Raw genomic sequence first — 8,904 nt, 5'->3', positions numbered from 1 at the left:
AATTTAGAGAAGCATGATTTTGTTATGTAAGAGTATGCTCATACATCATATAATATAAGAGTTATATTTATACATGCATAAAAAGCATTGACATGCATCATCTTTATATTATAATTTTTATAGTATAAGGGTGAATGATAGCATGTTTGTTTGGTTATTACACGCAATATAAAAGTTATATAGTAATGACCGGATATTGAATGAAGCATGACACATAGGTTACTTTATAATTGTTATAAATGCCTCGTTATGCGCAATTTTTTTTAGTTGTTTCTTTTTAAGAGTTAAAGAAAAATTAGAACTAAAAGAAATAAGAAAGACAAGCATGCTCACTTAGATTTAATTTATGTTTTAAATGTTTAAAACTTGGATCACATAGACCTAAGATCACGGTTCTAATATGATTAGCAACCCTAAGGCTTTAATCTTTTAATCAGTTTAATAAGATTAAATTGGCTAATACAAGGTAAAGTGTAGCAAATCTATCTATAAGGGACCTTTTGTCTAAGGCGAATTCTGTCTAGGATGGGGTATTTAAGTTGACGGAAACGTAACACCCCTACCTGGGAACTTACCTGGAAAGGTGAATTAGATAGATTTGATGCATCTATGCAAGTAAAGGACAGTCCGTTAAAGTGTTTAAATGTGACTACTTAAACTTGTTTATATTTCATAAACAAACATTATTTATGAGAAGACTTTAAAAAGACCACTTAGACTAAAATCAGTAGTCGGATTGTCAAGGTTAATGAATCCCTAGGTAGAACATTCAGTGGGAGGTATTTGGGTCATAAGATGCTTTACTTAAACCTTTTCCTTTTCTCCTAAAGTGTTCACACCTTGAGATCTATCCTCGGCCTCATGGCACCTTTGGCGTGTCCCCCCAACAGATGGTGTTTGGGTAGGTCAATATCAAGATGGATGGAGAGAATGTTCATAGTAAGTGGGAGCGGAATGTGCAACAACATATCCCTCGGTCTCCTTTGTTAGATGGAATAAAGTTACTGCGAATCGCCTCGAGGCACCCTGGGAGTGTCCCCCTAAAGGATGGCAGTTTTGCATGTTTCTTTATTTGATCTCTTGTAAGAGGATAAGGTAACTTAATCTCTTGTCCTAATCTATCTTTTCCCTACGGTAAGCGCATTAGGGCAGGACTCTAGCACCGAAAACGAGGGGTTACACTTACACGGAATAGTTAAATGTTAACGATTTTGGACCGAAAAAAATGGTGGCTGTTAGGTTCAGTTCCAAGAGTTGGTTCTGCCTAATGGTTGAGAATGTTTCATCCTAGTGAAGGGACAACTAATCACCTCACCGGTGGCGTTTGTCCTGACTCACTAGGGCATCATTGCAAAATAGAATTCTATAACTTAGAGTACTTGAAACTATTTTGCAAAACTAATTGGTTTTAAAAGTGGTTTAGCAAAAACTAATCAAGATTCGTTCGTATTTTCAGCAACTTTTTCAAATGGCTACAACCACCTTATCATTGTTAAGCACCGAAAAATTAACTGGCGACAATTTTTCAACATGGAAACATATGATCACGACGATCCTAATCATCGAGGATCTCATGTTCGCTCTCACGGAGGCTTGTCCTCCTATTCCAGCTCGAAATGCTGCTTAAAATGTTCGGGAGGCATACGAGCGATGGATAAGAGCGAATGAGAAGGACCGAGCCTATATCTTGGCAAGTCTTTCTGATGTCTTGGCCAAGAAGCATGAGCCTATGATCTCAGCTCGTGAGATCATGGAGTCCCTGCGGTGGATATTTGGACAACCATCTGAACAGCTTATGCATGAGGCTCTTAAATACATATTCAACTCCAAAATGCAAGAAGGCACCTCTATTCGTGAATATGTGCTAAACATGATAGTCCACTTCAATGTGGTGAAGTTGAATGGGTCTACGATCGATGAGGGCAGCCAGGTTAGCATAATCCTGCATTCTTTGCTGGAGAGCTTCCTGCACTTTGTTAGTAATGTGATTCTTAACAAAGTGAAATATAACATTACAACTCTCCTTAACGAGTTGCAGACATAGCAATCTTTACTGAAAAGTAAGGATAGGCAGAAGGGTGAGGCAAATGTTGCTTCATCCTCAAGGATTTTCCACCGCATTCGGTCGATGACCGCAACTTCTTATCGATGACCGCAACTTCTCATCGATGACTGCATTCGGTTGACGACCGTAACTTCTATGCGATGGATGCATGCAGCTGATTACTGCAACATCCATGCGTCGAGCGTATGCGTTCGCCTTTGCAATGGAAGATTTCTCCGCATACGGTTATCTTTACGATAGTCTGGCTTCCGCGTATGCGTTAGCTACAAAAATAAACACTTGAGCGCATAAAAACACATAATATTAGGGTCAGTGAGGATTTAGGTGCTGATCGACGCAAAACTCAAATTTTCATAAATTTCAAGTATTATCACCACATTTTCTACTTGTTAGTCCTCATATTCTAAATAAAAGGCTTATAATAACTGACATTTCTACCAGTTATCACACCCCCAATCTTAGAATCATGCTTGTCCTCAAGCATGCCTTATACTTAAGAAATTCAAAATTTATCCTTTAGTTTTCCTTTGCGATGACCAACCTTTTCACAATATAATTCACCCATACTTCTAACCTTGGTAGCAACGTTGTCCTCCACTTCGGCTGCTTCTTCAAAAAGATCTTTTCTAAATTTAAATCCGGCAAGCCTTTGCTCAAAAATTTTTTATTCATTACCCACAACTTTGTGTTTAGCTTTTAAGAATGTGTTCGTTCAAAACAATTCAAAACTTTGTGATTGCTTATTCGAATGCGACATTGAACCTGATTACGCTCTTCGTTTTGGCTTGCCCCCACGTGTGTCATGCGGGCATCCAACTTTGGTTGCATTCCATATTCAAATCAACTCTTGTCTTGCTTAATTTGGCTTGTGCTGGATAGAGGAGTTGTGCTTATGCATTGATCTTGGCAACTTACCTTCGTTTTGGCTTGTCCCCACGTGTGTCATGTGGACATCTAACTATGCACAACTTAACTCTTATCAACATGGATTTCCCCATTGCGTTGACAGTGGAGTTGTTATTCTCAAAATTCTCTCTTTTTTTTTTTTTTTTTTTTTTTTTGAAAAATGATCGCAATGGTTGACATGCGTCTAAAACTGCTTCTAGCTCATGCGACAGATAGCCTTTCTATCTCGGGGTCCACATTGACTTTCGGTGTATGGCCTTCACTCAAATATTGTTTGCAACTTGGTCGCACAAGCTATAATATGCCCAAGACTAAAAGGGTGCCTGCAAAAACACAAAACTTAACAAACTATTAGCTGCCCAATCCCCAACAACGACGCAAAAAATTTGTTGAGGAAAATTAGGGTGAACGCAATATTTGTGTGTTGCATGTCTTAAGCTATACGTTTATGCCCATGCATTGGAGGTCATGCATTGGAATGAAAAGTATGCATTAATCTATTATGCAATGACCATGCGTTCCAATCACAAGTTTTCTTGCCTTCTCGCCAAGTATAATGAGAACGCAAGTTTCTCGAGTAATCCAAGGTCGAACACAGGGACTTGTAACTTAATAATGCTTGTGAAGCAATGCGTTTGAGGCGATGAATAAAAGTAAAAGGAAGAAGTTAATGGATTACGCACTCCTCCTACTCCTAACTAAACAAATCGAACAATGGAAGACTTGCGATGAGAATTAGTAGATACACAACAACTGTTAACGCAAATTAATATTTAATATCTTAAATCGCTCGAGTAATCCCAGCTCGTCACACTAACGCATCACACACCTCTCGGTGGTCAGCTGCATGACTATATCTCTATAGTGTATGGTTGCGTCGAGCATAAGACCGTGCCCATCTCTAGGAACAATGCATACTTTGCTTTAGTGCTTTTCATCTCTTACCTTCTCAGGCAGTTAAATGCAGCTAATTAGCTCGTAGACAAGCATTGCAACAACCCATAGACAAGCGTTGCTACAACCTCACACCAAGCAAAGAGGATTAATTCACTATACTCGCACAACACACATCTCTCAATCGGTTGCTACATGCGTCCTATCTCTAGGCTACACAATTGAGTATGCGATCACCTTTGATAAATAAACGATGAAGGTAAACAATGATAAAGATAAAGATGATGAAAAAGGTTGCATTGAAGGAATTAAGATATGCATTGATTACGAAATGTCTTAATATCTTAAGCTAAAATGTAATACAATACAGAGATCAGAGAAGAAATGAAAGACTCTATGTCAAGGCTACTGGTGGTGCCATGGATGGATGGTGGAGATGTCTCTCTCGAGCTCTATCTCTAGCAAAAGCTTCGATCGTCACTCGGACTGGTTGATAGAAATGAAGAATCCTCACAGAAAATCTCGCTTATGCTCTCATCTGTGATCGCAAACCTCTGCCTTAAGGCAGAAGTTCGGATCCTTTGAAATGAAGGTCCAAGGGGCTATTTATAGAGTTTAAACGCCGACAACAATCATGATTGCGTTATGTCTCACTGCTGCCTTTGTTGCGGTATGGGCAATGTCACATCATCTTATCTTGTTGATACCCCCAAAGTATGCGTTCGAGCTTGATTCAACTAAGTATCAATGCATTCCACCCATCTTGCGATCACCCTTCTATTATGGTTATAACTCCATAGCCGCAATCTCCAAGCGATGAACGCATTCAATTGATAGCCGCAACATCCATGTGATGACCATATTCGGTCGATGACCGCAACTTCTCATCGATGACCATATTTGCTTGACGACCGCAACTTTTATGCGATGGATGTATGTGGTTGATTACCGCAACATCCATGCGTTGAGCATATGCATTCGCCTTTGCGATGGCAGAATTCTCCGCATGCGGCCGTCTTTGCGATAATCCGGCTTCCGCGTATGCATCCACTTTCTACGTTAGCTACAAAAATAAACACTTCAGCGCATAATAACGCATAATATTGGGGTCAGTGAGGATTTAGGTGCTGATCGAGGCAAAACTCAAATTTTCATAAATTTCAAGTATTATCACCGTAGTTTCTACTTGTTAGTCCTCATAATTCCAAATAAAAGGTTTATAATAATTGACATTTCTGCCAGTTATCAGATGGTGTTAAGGAGGTATAAACGTAAGAGAAATGTCCCGGTGCACCTATTGACTTCAGTTGTATCTTCTCCCCCCCCCCCCCCCCCCCAAAAAAAAAAAAAAAAAAAAAGAAAAAGAGTAAAATAACTTATTTATTAATACACACAGAATCACTTTCAAAATTGTTCTAATGTGCAAAAGTTATTTGATCGAGTTTTTAGATTTTAATTTTCCTAAAAATTTGGTATCTTCCCTCATCCATCTCAATTTTCATTTCATTAGTTTATTTTCTCCCATTTGTTCCAAATTTTAATTGGTCCAAAATCTTATAACAAATTTTTTACAAAATTATTTCATATTTTTTTTTAATTAAAAAAAATGGTTGCATTTCAAATCATATATATTTCCAAATAATTATATAATTAAATTACACTAATTTAGTATTAACTTACCAAAGATATTAACTAGTTTTTTCTAATTTAAAATTAAAATTTACCGAACACTTCTTTACTTCTATCACAACTGATTTTTCTAGAAGCACAACTACCTGCAATTACAATAATTGATAATGGTATCATATTCCTTTTCTTGCTGTGTTTTGTTTCAAGAAAATAACAGAATAAAAACAAATACGGAATTTTAATAACAGTTTCTTGTTTTTTTTTTTTTTTTATGTATATTTAATTGAAATAAAATTTAGTATATATAATATAGCAACATATATAACCTGCGTTAAAACAAATATAAAACGATTACAAAGATTTTATATTGTTGAATACAATTTTAGGCCAAAGAAAAAAAAAATAAGTATAATAAATTTTATCCTTTCAATATGTGTTAAATTTGATTAGAAATGTCATCAACTTCCAATCAACTAATTCACGTTAAATGGTGTTAATTACATGAATTACTCCGAAATAGAGAAATTTATAAATTGTTTGATGGACAAACTTTGTAAATTGAAATTTCAGTAATCATTGATTTATTCTAAACTCAAAACTCTGAAAATTTTCCTCTTTAAAATACTGTTTTTTAGTTTTCTTAATTTTAATTAATAAGTTATTTAAAATATTGGTAAAAAGTAGATAAGAGAGCAAGGAATTTGAGGATGATATAGGTGTTTATAGGCGTAATTTTCAAAAATTAAAATCAGAAACCAAATAGTTATCAAACAAGGACTAAATAGAAAAATTAGGATAGAAGAAAGGAAAGAAAAGAGATGAAGAAGAGAATAGGGATGAGTATATAAAGGGGGAAGAGAGATGGGAATATGGGTACATGTATGAATATGAAAGGAAAAGAAACAAAATTCTGAGAAACACAGTTTTTGAAACAGATCTTTAACTTTAAACAAGTTTGTATTTTATTAATGGAGAAACATACATAGAAAAAAAATACCACAAAGAAGTGCCATGCATCAATATCAAGTAGATATCATCAAACTTATTTCATTCATAATATGTGTTACATTGTTTAACCCATAGCATCCCACATTTGATTTGGAAGGAAAAACACAGATTGTTTGCTCATAATTTTATTCATACAAACAACTTCATTTTTTTACTAAGGTCACATCACATTCAACAGAAAAGTAAACTAAACAAACCATAAACATGTTGAATCATAGCATTAGGGATTCTTAAAGGTTCCATCAAATTTCTTCACTTGATATTTATTCTCTTCCTTTCCTCTCTGGCTGTTTTGATATAACATTAAGCTTGTGCCTCTTGTATGTCAGCCTCACCCTGGTGAGCATCGATAGAGAGCTCTTTAGCTTCGAGATTCTCAAGATTTGGTAAAAAGCTTTGCCTTGACATTATCAGGATAAAATGTTATACTTGGTCATGATTGTATATCTTTAGTAAAAAGCTTTGTTTTGACTTCATCGGGATAAAATGTTATACTTGATCGTAGTTGTATATCTTTGGTAAAAAGCTTTGTCTTGACATCATCAGGATAAAATGTTATACTTGGTCATGGTTCTATATCTTTGGTAAAAACCTTTGTTTTGATATCATCAGGATAAAATGTTATACTTGGTCGTGGTTCTATATCTTTGGTAAAAAACTTCGTCTTGACATCATCAGGATAAAATGTTATACTTGGTCGTGGTTCTATATCTTTGATAAAAAATTTTGTCTTGACATTATCAAGATAAAATGTTATACTTGGTCGTGGTTCTATATCTTTAGTAAAAAGATTTATCTTGACATCATTAGGATAAAATATTATACTTGGTCGTGGTTCTATATCTTTGGCTAGCTTTATTTCGATATCATCTAGATCGAACATGGCACTTGGTTGTGGTTCTAAATTTTTGATGTTATTGATAATAAATGGGATACTTGATTGTGGTTCAACATCCTCGATAAAAAAGCTTCGTTTTGGCGTCATCTGGATAAAATGAAACACTTGGTGAGGTTCAATATTCTTGATGAAAAGCTTTCCATCTCCCCGCTTCAAAGTTTGGGCGCAATCATCCATTTTATTCTCAGAAAGAAGAGAGTTTGGATCAGAACGAATAATGTCTTTAATTGCTTCATCTTTGACCAAATTTCTCCAATGATGATCTCTTGGCTCATGCCTTGATTCTATGGTGTTTGCAAACTAAATTCCCCACAAAAGAAGCAAAGAGAAAAAAAATAAGAGAATTATCCAACATGCATCAAATACAATGCACAATAAATGCAAAATTGATTTCATACTTCTACCACATGCAAATGGTTAGAGTTGCATCGATGGAGAGTCTGTTTGAATTAACTCGAGAAAAAAGTATTCTTTTTTAAAAAAAAAAACTCATCTTTATTTAAACACTTTTGATAAAAATTAATTAAAAAACACTTGAAAAATTAGTTTGAGTGATTGTCGGACACTCCAATTTATTCTAAAATGATTTATTTTTAAAATGAAATACTTAAAAATGTATTCCAAACACACCGACAATGCTATTCAAAATTAAAATAAGTGCCTTTAAAAATGTAAGCAGATGAATGTAATAGCTAAATATTACCAACATAAGTAAGAAGAAAGTGATGAAGACAAGCCCCTTCATACTTTCCCGTTTGCTGAGTTCCCTTGAAAAACTCTCCAAATCTTGCTCTATATATAGACATATATTGATATGGAAGGATGAACTTTTACATATCCAAAGATGATCTATAAAACCTTTCCATTTTTTGTTATGGAATAATATTTTAATAATTCAATGAATTAATAGCAACATTGTTCCCATATATTGAAGATTTATTATTATTGTTATTATTTTAGAAATTTTGTTTGTAGCATTAATCTTCAATCAATTTAGAGATCGACGACAGAGAGACAAAGGAGAGAGTGATCAACCGTTTTATGTTTTATGCTTGTGTAGTTTTTCCACTTTTAAAATTTTATAAATATAAGTTCACACCAACGAGTTTTAGGGTTTATAGTAATTTTTATTGTTTCATGCTCTCTCTTTTTTTTTTTTTGTTTTGTATTTTCCCTTTTCACTTTTGTTGTAATTGCACCATCTTTATAATTTTCAAATAAAGTTTAAAATACATATCTTTCTTGGTTTAATATTTTGGTTTAAATTAAAATTAAAAAAAATGAAACTAGGAGCACAATATCTTTTTGTTATCTTTCTTCAACGGAGAAATTTTAATTTAAAAAAGAAAAGAAAAGAAAAATAAATAATATTTTTTAAAATTAAAATTTAGAATTAACCGAATAAACAAATCATCCTATTCAAAATAAATAAAATGTAAAAAAATATTAGTGTAATCAAATAATCCAATCATTGATTTTAAATAAGGAAGGATTATCACTAATC

The 8,904-nt window shown here is 34.2% G+C and overlaps 1 pseudogene; it reads right to left on the bottom strand.

Annotated features, from left to right (window-relative positions):
• Nucleotides 1-6,878: 6,878 nt before the first annotated feature.
• LOC120077348 (uncharacterized) lies at nt 6,879-8,145 on the bottom strand (annotated as a pseudogene).
• Between the last annotated feature and the right edge of the window lie 759 nt (nt 8,146-8,904).

The sequence above is a fragment of the Benincasa hispida genome, chromosome 5, assembly GCF_027475165.1.
Source record: "Benincasa hispida cultivar pf3 chromosome 5, pf3_genome.v1.1, whole genome shotgun sequence".
Classification (NCBI taxonomy): Eukaryota; Viridiplantae; Streptophyta; class Magnoliopsida; order Cucurbitales; family Cucurbitaceae; genus Benincasa; species Benincasa hispida.
Note: the sequence above shows the minus strand (reverse complement) of the source record. Positions and strands in the feature narration are given on the sequence as shown.